The sequence below is a fragment of the Pseudophryne corroboree genome, unplaced genomic scaffold (genome assembly GCF_028390025.1).
Source record: "Pseudophryne corroboree isolate aPseCor3 unplaced genomic scaffold, aPseCor3.hap2 scaffold_536, whole genome shotgun sequence".
Taxonomy (NCBI): Eukaryota; Metazoa; Chordata; class Amphibia; order Anura; family Myobatrachidae; genus Pseudophryne; species Pseudophryne corroboree.
The window spans coordinates 246,792-260,822 of NW_026970137.1; the positions used below are offsets into that span (position 1 = coordinate 246,792).

The 14,031-nt window shown below is 36.0% G+C and overlaps 1 non-coding gene across 1 annotated transcript; it reads right to left on the reverse strand.

Moving 5' to 3' along the window:
• Positions 1–3,732: 3,732 nt before the first annotated feature.
• Positions 3,733–3,806, reverse strand: TRNAS-ACU (transfer RNA serine (anticodon ACU)). The gene has a single exon. It is a non-coding gene; the product is annotated as a tRNA-Ser (tRNA).
• Between the last annotated feature and the right edge of the window lie 10,225 nt (positions 3,807–14,031).

A 14,031-nucleotide genomic window follows, 5' to 3' on the forward strand; every position in this document is an offset into this window, starting at 1 on the left:
CCAGGATCATACTAGCTGGTGTTCCAGGAAAAGCTAGGCTGCTGTGGATAAAATGGCTGCTGTGGGTACTGGCTGAAACCAGACTGATGTAAGCACGGAGTGGATTGCTGGATGGAACCAGACAAATAATAAATGAAGCTTGAGAGCGATGAAATATGATTGATATATGGAGTTTGAGAGCGGTTAAATAATAGTGCCGGTGGTGAGTGGTAATCTGCGGAAATGATACCGGCACTTTAAGAAGAGCTGATCTCGGCTGGAAGCAGGTAAATCTGTAACTGGAAACAGATGAGTCCCAGAGGACTGGAGAGTCAGGCTGCACCGCAGGTGGTAGACTAGAGCGGGTCTCTTTAGTGGAGGTTTGGAGATGGTAACTGGAACCTGGAAAACAACCACGGGAGAGAGACAAACTGGAACTAGGTTTGACAACCAAATCACTGACGCCTTCCTTGCTCAGGCACAGAATACTTATACCTGCAGCAAGGAAGGGATTGGCTAGGCAATTATGCAGATTACAATGGAAACAGCGGATTGGTGGAAATGAACAGGTGACAGAATCCAACATGGCTGCGCCCATGCAGACACTTGGAGGGAAGATTGGTTTGAAAATCCATGTGGGAACTTTAACAGCAATGGCGGCGCCGGCCACAGTAAACAGGAGACGCCAGACTGATGAGTGCACATTTGAACCACGCGGGCAACAGCGGAGGCCGCGGCTGACATAAGCGCCACTCTGACATCCTGCATGCAGAAACTCAGGGACGGCGGCGGAGGCCGCGGGAGATGCCATTCAAGATGTAACATGGCGCCGCTGTGACAGCGTCTCAGAGTGACAGGAGAGGAGGCAGGAATGGGGACATCAGAATAACAGATGGGATCCGGTCCTGGAGCGCTGAGCCAGCCTTAGGAGGCATCTGAAAGGTAAGTTATGGCGTCCAGATACCCGGATCGTGACAGTATACACTAGAGGTCTTTCCGAACCCCCTAATCCTAACATTGTAATTTGCTTTAGGGCGCACCTCCAATTAGTCTAGTGTTTCTTGCTGCCTTTCCAATGAAGCAAGTTTAATTTAGTAATAGGTGAAAAACCATCCCTACAAAGGTGTTAATCAGAGACTTGGCTTTGTGGACACTTTTCAGAGAACAAATTTGTTAGCATAAAAATAAAGCCAGAAAATGAAGAGCTGTTTAATCACTCAATTGGATTTTTTTTGCCAGCATATTTCTTTTTCTCTGCAACCCACTGCTAAATTGTGCTTCCTAGCTGTTTTTATAAAATCAATGAATCAAATCTAATTACATCAGAGAAGGCCAGGTACCCTACACCAGAACAGGGGGTTTGAAATTTTGACTTGTCTACTTAAAGATCACCAAAATCTGATAACAATGTCAATTACGCCCCTGGGTGGGATTGAACCACCAACCATTTGGTTAGTAGCCGGACACACTAACCGATTGCGCCACAGAGACACTTTGCAAAAAGCAAATACTGACAAAGGCTAATAAGCATACATCTAGAACGTTTCCTAGAAAAACTTTAAAAAGTCAATAATCTGGAGAGTTTTTGTAAGATGTTTCTTCCATCAACCAACGAAGAAACACATTGGTACTTTCCCATGATGACTGAGTGCTTCAGGATCTCTTGCACTTACATGTGCAGCAGAGTACTGCAATGGAAGCATGCTGGGCCCATAACCCAGAGGTAGGCAGATTGAAACTATCCTTTGCTATATGGATTTTTTTTTTGTTAATTTAAGTAATCAAAACTGGGATTGATATTTTTGCTCTTTTATTTTTACTTAAAGTACAATAACTTTTACCATTTTAATTTGTTTTAATAGTATATTGACAGTATAGTTTTCTTTAAAAAATCCACTTAATTTTCTTTACCCTATTATTAAAAGGGTAATTGACAAAAACAAACTACATTGTCACCAGAAGAGCAATACAAAATGTACAAGTGATATATTAAAATCATCTTTCCAGCTTGAATTTCAATGATGCATTGGGGCAACGATTTTGTGAGAAACATCTTCACCCTTAAATAAAGATTTTCTTAATTCCTTACCTGTGTGCTAATTAGATATCACCTTGTTTTCACATTAAACAGACTTCCACATGAGAAAGCAGCAAGGATGCTGTGGCGTTAATGTTTCCTGGTGTCAACCCGTATTATTTCAGTAGACATTGAAATGGATGCATCTTGCTGCCTTTCCAATGAAGCAAATTTAATTTAGTAATAGGTGAAAAACCATCCCTACAAAGGTGTTAATCAGAGACTTGGCTTTGTGGACACTTTTCAGAGAACAAATTTGTTAGCATAAAAATAAAGCCAGAAAATGAAGAGCTGTTTAATCACTCAATTGGATTTTTTTGCCAGCATATTTCTTTTTCTCTGCAACCCACTGCTAAATTGTGCTTCATAGCTGTTTTTATAAAATCACTGAATCAAATCTAACTCTGATTACATCAGAGAAGGCCAGGTACCCTACACCATAAGAGGGGGTTTGAAATTTTGACTTGTCTACTTAAAGATCACCAAAATCTGATAACAAGGTCAATTACGTCCCTGGGTGGGATTGAACCACCAACCTTTTGGTTTATAGCCGTACACACTAACTGATTGCACCACAGAGACACTTTGCAAAAGTACATACTGACAAAGGCTAATAAGCATTCATCTAAAACGTTTCCTAGAAAAACTTTAAAAAGTCAATAATCTGGAGAGTTTTTGTAAGATGTTTCTTCCATCCACCAACGAAGAAACACATTGGTACTTTCCCATGATGAGTGAGTGCTTCAGGATCTCTTGCACTTACATGTGCAGCAGAGTACTGCAATGGAAGCATGCTGGGCCCATAACCCAGAGGTAGGCAGATTAAAACTATCCTCTGCTATATGCATTTTTTTTGTTAATTGAAGTAATCCAAAACTGGGATTGATATTTTTGCTCTTTTATTTTTCATTAAAGTACAATAACTTTTACCATTTTAATTTGTTTTAATAGTATATTGAAAGTATTGTTTTCTTTTAAAAATCCACTTAATTTTCTTTACCCTATTATTAAAATGGTAATTGACAAAAACAAACTACATTGTCACCAGAAGAGCAATACAAAATGTACAAGTGATATATTAAAATCATCTTTCCAGCTTGAATTTCAATGATGCATTGGGGCAACGATTTTGTGAGAAACATTTTCACCCTTAAATAAAGATTTTCTTAATGCCTTACCTGTGTGTTAATTAGATATCACCTTGTTTTCACATTAAACAGACTTCCACATGAGAAAGCAGCAAGGATGCAGTGGCGTTAATGTTTCCTGGTGTCAACCTGTATTATTTCAGTAGACATTGAAATGAGGATGCATCTTGCTGCCTTTCCAATGAAGCAAGTTTAACTTAGTAATAGGTGAAAAACCATCCTTACAAAGGTGTTAATCAGAGACTTGGCTTTGTGGACACTTTTCAGAGAATAAATTTGTTAGCATAAAAATAAAGCCAGAAAATGAAGAGCTGTTTAATCACTCAATTGGATTTTTTTGCCAGCATATTTCTTTTTCTCTGCAACCCACTGCTAAATTGTGCTTCCTAGCTGTTTTTATAAAATCACTGAATCAAATCTAACTCTGATTACATCAGAGAAGGCCAGGTACCCTACACCATAACAGGGGGTTTGAAATTTTGACTTGTCTACTTAAAGATCACCAAAATCTGATAACAAGGTCAATTACGTCCCTGGGTGGGATCGAACCACCAACCTTTTGGTTAGTAGCCGGACACACTAACCGATTGCGCCACAGAGACACTTTGCAAAAAGTACATACTGACAAAGGCTAATAAGCATACATCTAGAACGTTTCCTAGAAAAACTTAAAAAAGTCAATAATCTGGAGAGTTTTTGTAAGATGTTTCTTCCATCAACCAACGAAGAAACACATTGGTACTTTCCCATGATGAGTGAGTACTTCAGGATCTCTTGCACTTACATGTGCAGCAGAGTACTGCAATGGAAGCATGCTGGGCCCATAACCCAGAGGTAGGCAGATTGAAACTATCCTTTGCTATATGCATTTTTTTTTGTTAATTTAAGTAATCAAAACTGGGATTGATATTTTTGCTCTTTTATTTTTACTTAAAGTACAATAACTTTTACCATTTTAATTTGTTTTAATAGTATATTGACAGTATAGTTTTCTTTAAAAAATCCACTTAATTTTCTTTACCCTATTATTAAAAGGGTAATTGACAAAAACAAACTACATTGTCACCAGAAGAGCAATACAAAATGTACAAGTGATATATTAAAATCATCTTTCCAGCTTGAATTTCAATGATGCATTGGGGCAACGATTTTGTGAGAAACATCTTCACCCTTAAATATTTTCTTAATTCCTTACCTGTGTGCTAATTAGATATCACCTTGTTTTCACATTAAACAGACTTCCACATGAGAAAGCAGCAAGGATGCAGTGGCGTTAATGTTTCCTGGTGTCAACCCGTATTATTTCAGTAGACATTGAAATGAGGATGCATCTTGCTGCCTTTCCAATGAAGCAAATTTAATTTAGTAATAGGTGAAAAACCATCCCTACAAAGGTGTTAATCAGAGACTTGGCTTTGTGGACACTTTTCAGAGAACAAATTTGTTAGCATAAAAATAAAGCCAGAAAATGAAGAGCTGTTTAATCACTCAATTGGATTTTTTTGCCAGCATATTTCTTTTTCTCTGCAACCCACTGCTAAATTGTGCTTCCTAGCTGTTTTTATAAAATCACTGAATCAAATCTAACTCTGATTACATCAGAGAAGGCCTGGTACCCTACACCATAACAGGGGGTTTGAAATTTTGACTTGTCCACTTAAAGATCACCAAAATCTGATCACAACGTCAATTACGTCCCTGGGTGGGATTGAACCACCAACCTTTTGCTTAATAGCCGAACACACTAACCGATTGCGCCACAGAGACACTTTGCAAAAAGTACATACTGACAAAGGCTAATAAGCATTTATCTAGAACGTTTCCTAGAAAAACTTTAAAAAGTCAATAATCTGGAGAGTTTTTGTAAGATGTTTCTTCCATCAACCAACGAAGAAACACATTGGTACTTTTCCATGATGAGTGAGTGCTTCAGGTTCTCTTGCACTTACATGTGCAGCAGAGTACTGCAATGGAAGCATGCTGGGCCCATAACCCAGAGGTAGGCAGATTGAAACTATCCTCTGCTATATGCATTTTTTTTTGTTAATTAAAGTAATCCAAAACTGGGATTGATATTTTGGTTCTTTTATTTTTACTTAAAGTACAATAACTTTTACCATTTTAATTTGTTTTAATAGTATATTGACAGTATTGTTTTCTTTCAAAAATCCACTTAATTTTCTTTACCCTATTATTAAAATGGTAATTGACAAAAACAAACTACATTGTCACCAGAAGAGCAATACAAAATGTACAAGTGATATATTAAAATCATCTTTCCAGCTTGAATTTCAATGATGCATTGGGGCAACGATTTTGTTAGCAACATCTTCACCCTTAAATAAAGATTTTCTTAATTCCTTACCTGTGTGCTAATTAGATATCACCTTGTTTTCACATTAAACAGACTTCCACATGAGAAAACAGCAAGGATGCAGTGGCGTTAATGTTTCCTGGTGTCAACCCGTATTATTTCAGTAGACATTGAAATGAGGATGCATCTTGCTGCCTTTCCAATGAAGCAAGTTTAATTTAGTAATAGGTGAAAAACTATCCTTACAAAGGTGTTAATCAGAGACTTGGCTTTGTGGACACTTTTCAGATAACAAATTTGTTAACATAAAAATAAAGCCAGAAAATGAAGAGCTGTTTAATCACTCAATTGGATTTTTTTGCCAGCATATTTCTTTCTCTCTGCAACCCACTGCTAAATTGTGCTTCCTAGCTGTTTTTATAAAATCACTGAATCAAATCTAACTCTGATTACATCAGAGAAGGCCAGGTACCCTACACCAGAACAGGGGGATTTGAAATTTTGACTTGTCTACTTAAAGATCACCAAAATCTGATAACAAGGTCAATTACGTCCCTGGGTGGGATTGAACCACCAACCTTTTGGTTAATAGCCGTGCACACTAACTGATTGCGCCACAAAGACACTTTGCAAAAGTGCATACTGACAAAGGCTAATAAGCATTCATCTAAAACGTTTCCTAGAAAAACTTTAAAAAGTCAATAATCTGGAGAGTTTTTGTAAGATGTTTCTTCCATCAACCAACGAAGAAACACATTGGTACTTTCCCATGATGAGTGAGTGCTTCAGGATCTCTTGCACTTACATGTGCAGCAGAGTACAACAATGGAAGCATGCTGGGCCCATAACCCAGCGGTAAGCAGATTGAAACTATCCTCTGCTATATGCATTTTTTTTTGTTAATTAAAGTAATCCAAAACTGGGATTGATATTTTGGCATTTTTATTTTTACTTAAAGTACAATAACTTTTACCATTTTAATTTGTTTTAATAGTATATTGACAGTATTGTTTTCTTTCAAAAATCCACTTAATTTTCTTTACCCTATTATTAAAATGGTAATTGACAAAAACAAACTACATTGTCACCAGAAGAGCAATACAAAATGTACAAGTGATATATTAAAATCATCTTTCCAGCTTGAATTTCAATGATGCATTGGGGCAACGATTTTGTGAGAAACATCTTCACCCTTAAATAAAGATATTCTTAATTCCTTACCTGTGTGCTAATTAGATATCACCTTGTTTTCACATTAAACAGACTTCCACATGAGAAAGCAGCAAGGATACAGTGGCGTTAATGTTTCCTGGTGTCAACCTGTATTATTTCAGTAGACATTGAAATGAGGATGCATCTTGCTGCCTTTCCAATGAAGCAAGTTTAATTTAGTAATAGGTGAAAAACCATCCCTACAAAGGTGTTAATCAGAGACTTGGCTTTGTGGACACTTTTCAAAGAACAAATTTGTTAGCATAAAAATAAAGCCAGAAAATGAAGAGCTGTTTAATCACTCAATTGGATTTTTTTTGCCAGCATATTTCTTTTTCTCTGCAACCCACTGCTAAATTGTGCTTCCTAGCTGTTTTTATAAAATCACTGAATCAAATCTAACTCTGATTACATCAGAGAAGGCCAGGTACCCTACACCATAAGAGGGGGTTTGAAATTTTGACTTGTCTACTTAAAGATCACCAAAATCTGATAACAAGGTCAATTACGTCCCTGGTTGGGATTGAACCACCAACCTTTTGGTTAGTAGCCGGACACACTAACCGATTGCGCCACAGAGACACTTTGCAAAAAGTACATACGGACAAAGTCTAATAAGTATACATCTAGAACATTTCCAAGAAAAACTTTAAAAAATCAATAATCTGGAGAGTTTTTGTAAGATGTTTCTTCCATCAACCAACGAAGAAACACATTGGTACTTTCCCATGATGACTGAGTGCTTCAGGATCTCTTGCACTTACATGTGCAGCAGAGTACTGCAATGGAAGCATGCTGGGCCCATAACCCAGAGGTAGGCAGATTGAAACTATCCTTTGCTATATGCATTTTTTTTGTTCATTTAAGTAATCAAAACTGGGATTGATATTTTTGCTCTTTTATTTTTACTTAAAGTACAATAACTTTTACCATTTTAATTTGTTTTAATAGTATATTGACAGTATAGTTTTCTTAAAAAAATCCACTTAATTTTCTTTACCCTATTATTAAAAGGGTAATTGACAAAAACAAACTACATTGTCACCAGAAGAGCAATACAAAATGTACAAGTGATATATTAAAATCATCTTTCCAGCTTGAATTTCAATGATGCATTGGGGCAACGATTTTGTGAGAAACATTTTCACCCTTAAATAAAGATTTTCTTAATTCCTTACCTGTGTGCTAATTAGATATCACCTTGTTTTCACATTAAACAGACTTCCACATGAGAAAGCAGCAAGGATGCAGTGGCGTTAATGTTTCCTGGTGTCAACCTGTATTATTTCAGTAGACATTGAAATGAGGATGCATCTTGCTGCCTTTCCAATAAAGCAAGTTTAATTTAGTAATAGGTGAAAAACCATCCTTACAAAGGTGTTAATCAGAGACTTGGCTTTGTGGACACTTTTCAGATAAAAAATTTGTTAGCATAAAAATAAAGCCAGAAAATGAAGAGCTGTTTAATCACTCAATTGGATTTTTTTGCCAGCATATTTCTTTTTCTCTGCAACCCACTGCTAAATTGTGCTTCATAGCTGTTTTTATAAAATCACTGAATCAAATCTAACTCTGATTACATCAGAGAAGGCCAGGTACCCTACACCATAAGAGGGGGTTTGAAATTTTGACTTGTCTACTTAAAGATCACCAAAATCTGATAACAAGATCAATTACGTCCCTGGGTGGGATTGAACCACCAACCTTTTGGTTAATAGCTGTGCACACTAACTGATTGCGCCACAGAAACACTTTGCAAAAGTCAATACTGACAAAGGCTAATAAGCATTCATCTAAAACGTTTCCTAGAAAAACTTTAAAAAGTCAATAATCTGGAGAGATTTTGTAAGATGTTTCTTCCATCAACCAACGAAGAAACACATTGGTACTTTCCCATGATGAGTGAGTGCTTCAGGATCTCTTGCACTTACATGTGCAGCAGAGTACTGCAATGGAAGCATGCTGGGCCCATAACCCAGCGGTAGGCAGATTGAAACTATCCTCTGCTATATGCATTTTTTTTGTTAATTAAAGTAATCCAAAACTGGGATTGATATTTTGGCTCTTTTATTTTTTCTTAAAGTACAATAACTTTTACCATTTTAATTTGTTTTAATAGTATATTGACAGTATTGTTTTATTTCAAAAATCACTTAATTTTCTTTACCCTATTATTAAAATGGTAATTGACAAAACAAACTACATTGTCACCAGAAGAGCAATACAAAATGTACAAGTGATATATTAAAATCATCTTTCCAGCTTGAATTTCAATGATGCATTGGGGCAACGATTTTGTGAGAAACATCTTCACCCTTAAATAAAGATTTTCTTAATTCCTTACCTGTGTGCTAATTAGATATCACCTTGTTTTCACATTAAACAGACTTCCACATGAGAAAGCAGCAAGGATACAGTGGCGTTAATGTTTCCTGGTGTCAACCTGTATTATTTCAGTAGACATTGAAATGAGGATGCATCTTGCTGCCTTTCCAATGAAGCAAGTTTAATTTAGTAATAGGTGAAAAACCATCCCTACAAAGGTGTTAATCAGAGACTTGGCTTTGTGGACACTTTTCAAAGAACAAATTTGTTAGCATAAAAATAAAGCCAGAAAATGAAGAGCTGTTTAATCACTCAATTGGATTTTTTTTGCCAGCATATTTCTTTTTCTCTGCAACCCACTGCTAAATTGTGCTTCCTAGCTGTTTTTATAAAATCACTGAATCAAATCTAACTCTGATTACATCAGAGAAGGCCAGGTACCCTACACCAGAACAGGGGGATTTGAAATTTTGACTTGTCTACTTAAAGATCACCAAAATCTGATAACAAGGTCAATTACGTCCCTGGGTGGGATTGAACCACCAACCTTTTGGTTAATAGCCGTGCACACTAACTGATTGCGCCACAAAGACACTTTGCAAAAGTGCATACTGACAAAGGCTAATAAGCATTCATCTAAAACGTTTCCTAGAAAAACTTTAAAAAGTCAATAATCTGGAGAGTTTTTGTAAGATGTTTCTTCCATCAACCAACGAAGAAACACATTGGTACTTTCCCATGATGAGTGAGTGCTTCAGGATCTCTTGCACTTACATGTGCAGCAGAGTACAGCAATGGAAGCATGCTGGGCCCATAACCCAGCGGTAAGCAGATTGAAACTATCCTCTGCTATATGCATTTTTTTTTTGTTAATTAAAGTAATCCAAAACTGGGATTGATATTTTGGCATTTTTATTTTTACTTAAAGTACAATAACTTTTACCATTTTAATTTGTTTTAATAGTATATTGACAGTATTGTTTTCTTTCAAAAATCCACTTAATTTTCTTTACCCTATTATTAAAATGGTAATTGACAAAAACAAACTACATTGTCACCAGAAGAGCAATACAAAATGTACAAGTGATATATTAAAATCATCTTTCCAGCTTGAATTTCAATGATGCATTGGGGCAACGATTTTGTGAGAAACATCTTCACCCTTAAATAAAGATTTTCTTAATTCCTTACCTGTGTGCTAATTAGATATCACCTTGTTTTCACATTAAACAGACTTCTACATGAGAAAGCAGCAAGGATGCAGTGGCGTTAATGTTTCCTGGTGTCAACCTGTATTATTTCAGTAGACATTGAAATGAGGATGCATCTTGCTGCCTTTCCAATGAAGCAAGTTTAATTTAGTAATAGGTGAAAAACCATCCCTACAAAGGTGTTAATCAGAGACTTGGCTTTGTGGACACTTTTCAGAGAACAAATTTGTTAGCATAAAAATAAAGCCAGAAAATGAAGAGCTGTTTAATCACTCAATTGGATTTTTTTTGCCAGCATATTTCTTTTTCTCTGCAACCCACTGCTAAATTGTGCTTCCTAGCTGTTTTTATAAAATCAATGAATCAAATCTAACTCTGATTACATCAGAGAAGGCCAGGTACCCTACACCATAACAGGGGGTTTGAAATTTTGACTTGTCTACTTAAAGATCACCAAAATTTGATAACAAGGTCAATTACGTCCCTGGGTGGGATTGAACCACCAACCTTTTGGTTAGTAGCTGGACACACTAACCGATTGCGCCACAGAGACACTTTGCAAAAACTCCATACTGAAAAGGCTAATAAGCATACATCTAGAACGTTTCCTAGAAAAACTTTAAAAAGTCAATAATCTGGAGAGTTTTTGTAAGATGTTTCTTCCATCAACCAACGAAGAAACACATTGGTACTTTCCCATGATGACTGAGTGCTTCAGGATCTCTTGCACTTACATGTGCAGCAGAGTACTGCAATGGAAGCATGCTGGGCCCATAACCCAGAGGTAGGCAGATTGAAACTATCCTTTGCTATATGCATTTTTTTTGTTCATTTAAGTAATCAAAACTGGGATTGATATTTTTGCTCTTTTATTTTTACTTAAAGTACAAAAACTTTTACCATTTTAATTTGTTTTAATAGTATATTGACAGTATAGTTTTCTTTAAAAAATCCACTTAATTTTCTTTACCCTATTATTAAAAGGGTAATTTACAAAAACAAACTACATTGTCACCAGAAGAGCAATACAAAATGTACAAGTGATATATTAAAATCATCTTTCCAGCTTGAATTTCAGTGATGCATTGGGGCAACGATTTTGTGAGAAACATCTTCACCCTTAAATAAAGATTTTCTTAATTCCTTACCTGTGTGCTAATTAGATATCACCTTGTTTTCACATTAAACAGACTTCCACATGAGAAAGCAGCAAGGATGCAGTGGCGTTAATGTTTCCTGGTGTCAACCCGTATTATTTCAGTAGACATTGAAATGAGGATGCATCTTGCTGCCTTTCCAATGAAGCAAATTTAATTTAGTAATAGGTGAAAAACCATCCCTACAAAGGTGTTAATCAGAGACTTGGCTTTGTGGACACTTTTCAGAGAACAAATTTGTTAGCATAAAAATAAAGCCAGAAAATGAAGAGCTGTTTAATCACTCAATTGGATTTTTTTGCCAGCATATTTCTTTTTCTCTGCAACCCACTGCTAAATTGTGCTTCCTAGCTGTTTTTATAAAATCACTGAATCAAATCTAACTCTGATTACATCAGAGAAGGCCTGGTACCCTACACCATAACAGGGGGTTTGAAATTTTGACTTGTCCACTTAAAGATCACCAAAATCTGATCACAACGTCAATTACGTCCCTGGGTGGGATTGAACCACCAACCTTTTGGTTAATAGCCGAACACACTAACCGATTGCGCCACAGAGACACTTTGCAAAAAGTACATACTGACAAAGGCTAATAAGCATTTATCTAGAACGTTTCCTAGAAAAACTTTAAAAAGTCAATAATCTGGAGAGTTTTTGTAAGATGTTTCTTCCATCAACCAACGAAGAAACACATTGGTACTTTTCCATGATGAGTGAGTGCTTCAGGTTCTCTTGCACTTACATGTGCAGCAGAGTACTGCAATGGAAGCATGCTGGGCCCATAACCCAGAGGTAGGCAGATTGAAACTATCCTCTGCTATATGCATTTTTTTTTGTTAATTAAAGTAATCCAAAACTGGGATTGATATTTTGGTTCTTTTATTTTTACTTAAAGTACAATAACTTTTACCATTTTAATTTGTTTTAATAGTATATTGACAGTATTGTTTTCTTTCAAAAATCCACTTAATTTTCTTTACCCTATTATTAAAATGGTAATTGACAAAAACAAACTACATTGTCACCAGAAGAGCAATACAAAATGTACAAGTGATATATTAAAATCATCTTTCCAGCTTGAATTTCAATGATGCATTGGGGCAACGATTTTGTTAGCAACATCTTCACCCTTAAATAAAGATTTTCTTAATTCCTTACCTGTGTGCTAATTAGATATCACCTTGTTTTCACATTAAACAGACTTCCACATGAGAAAACAGCAAGGATGCAGTGGCGTTAATGTTTCCTGGTGTCAACCCGTATTATTTCAGTAGACATTGAAATGAGGATGCATCTTGCTGCCTTTCCAATGAAGCAAGTTTAATTTAGTAATAGGTGAAAAACTATCCTTACAAAGGTGTTAATCAGAGACTTGGCTTTGTGGACACTTTTCAGATAACAAATTTGTTAACATAAAAATAAAGCCAGAAAATGAAGAGCTGTTTAATCACTCAATTGGATTTTTTTGCCAGCATATTTCTTTCTCTCTGCAACCCACTGCTAAATTGTGCTTCCTAGCTGTTTTTATAAAATCACTGAATCAAATCTAACTCTGATTACATCAGAGAAGGCCAGGTACCCTACACCAGAACAGGGGGATTTGAAATTTTGACTTGTCTACTTAAAGATCACCAAAATCTGATAACAAGGTCAATTACGTCCCTGGGTGGGATTGAACCACCAACCTTTTGGTTAATAGCCGTGCACACTAACTGATTGCGCCACAAAGACACTTTGCAAAAGTGCATACTGACAAAGGCTAATAAGCATTCATCTAAAACGTTTCCTAGAAAAACTTTAAAAAGTCAATAATCTGGAGAGTTTTTGTAAGATGTTTCTTCCATCAACCAACGAAGAAACACATTGGTACTTTCCCATGATGAGTGAGTGCTTCAGGATCTCTTGCACTTACATGTGCAGCAGAGTACAGCAATGGAAGCATGCTGGGCCCATAACCCAGCGGTAAGCAGATTGAAACTATCCTCTGCTATATGCATTTTTTTTTTGTTAATTAAAGTAATCCAAAACTGGGATTGATATTTTGGCATTTTTATTTTTACTTAAAGTACAATAACTTTTACCATTTTAATTTGTTTTAATAGTATATTGACAGTATTGTTTTCTTTCAAAAATCCACTTAATTTTCTTTACCCTATTATTAAAATGGTAATTGACAAAAACAAACTACATTGTCACCAGAAGAGCAATACAAAATGTACAAGTGATATATTAAAATCATCTTTCCAGCTTGAATTTCAATGATGCATTGGGGCAACGATTTTGTGAGAAACATCTTCACCCTTAAATAAAGATTTTCTTAATTCCTTACCTGTGTGCTAATTAGATATCACCTTGTTTTCACATTAAACAGACTTCCACATGAGAAAGCAGCAAGGATACAGTGGCGTTAATGTTTCCTGGTGTCAACCTGTATTATTTCAGTAGACATTGAAATGAGGATGCATCTTGCTGCCTTTCCAATGAAGCAAGTTTAATTTAGTAATAGGTGAAAAACCATCCCTACAAAGGTGTTAATCAGAGACTTGGCTTTGTGGACACTTTTCAAAGAACAAATTTATTAGCATAAAAATAAAGCCAGAAAATG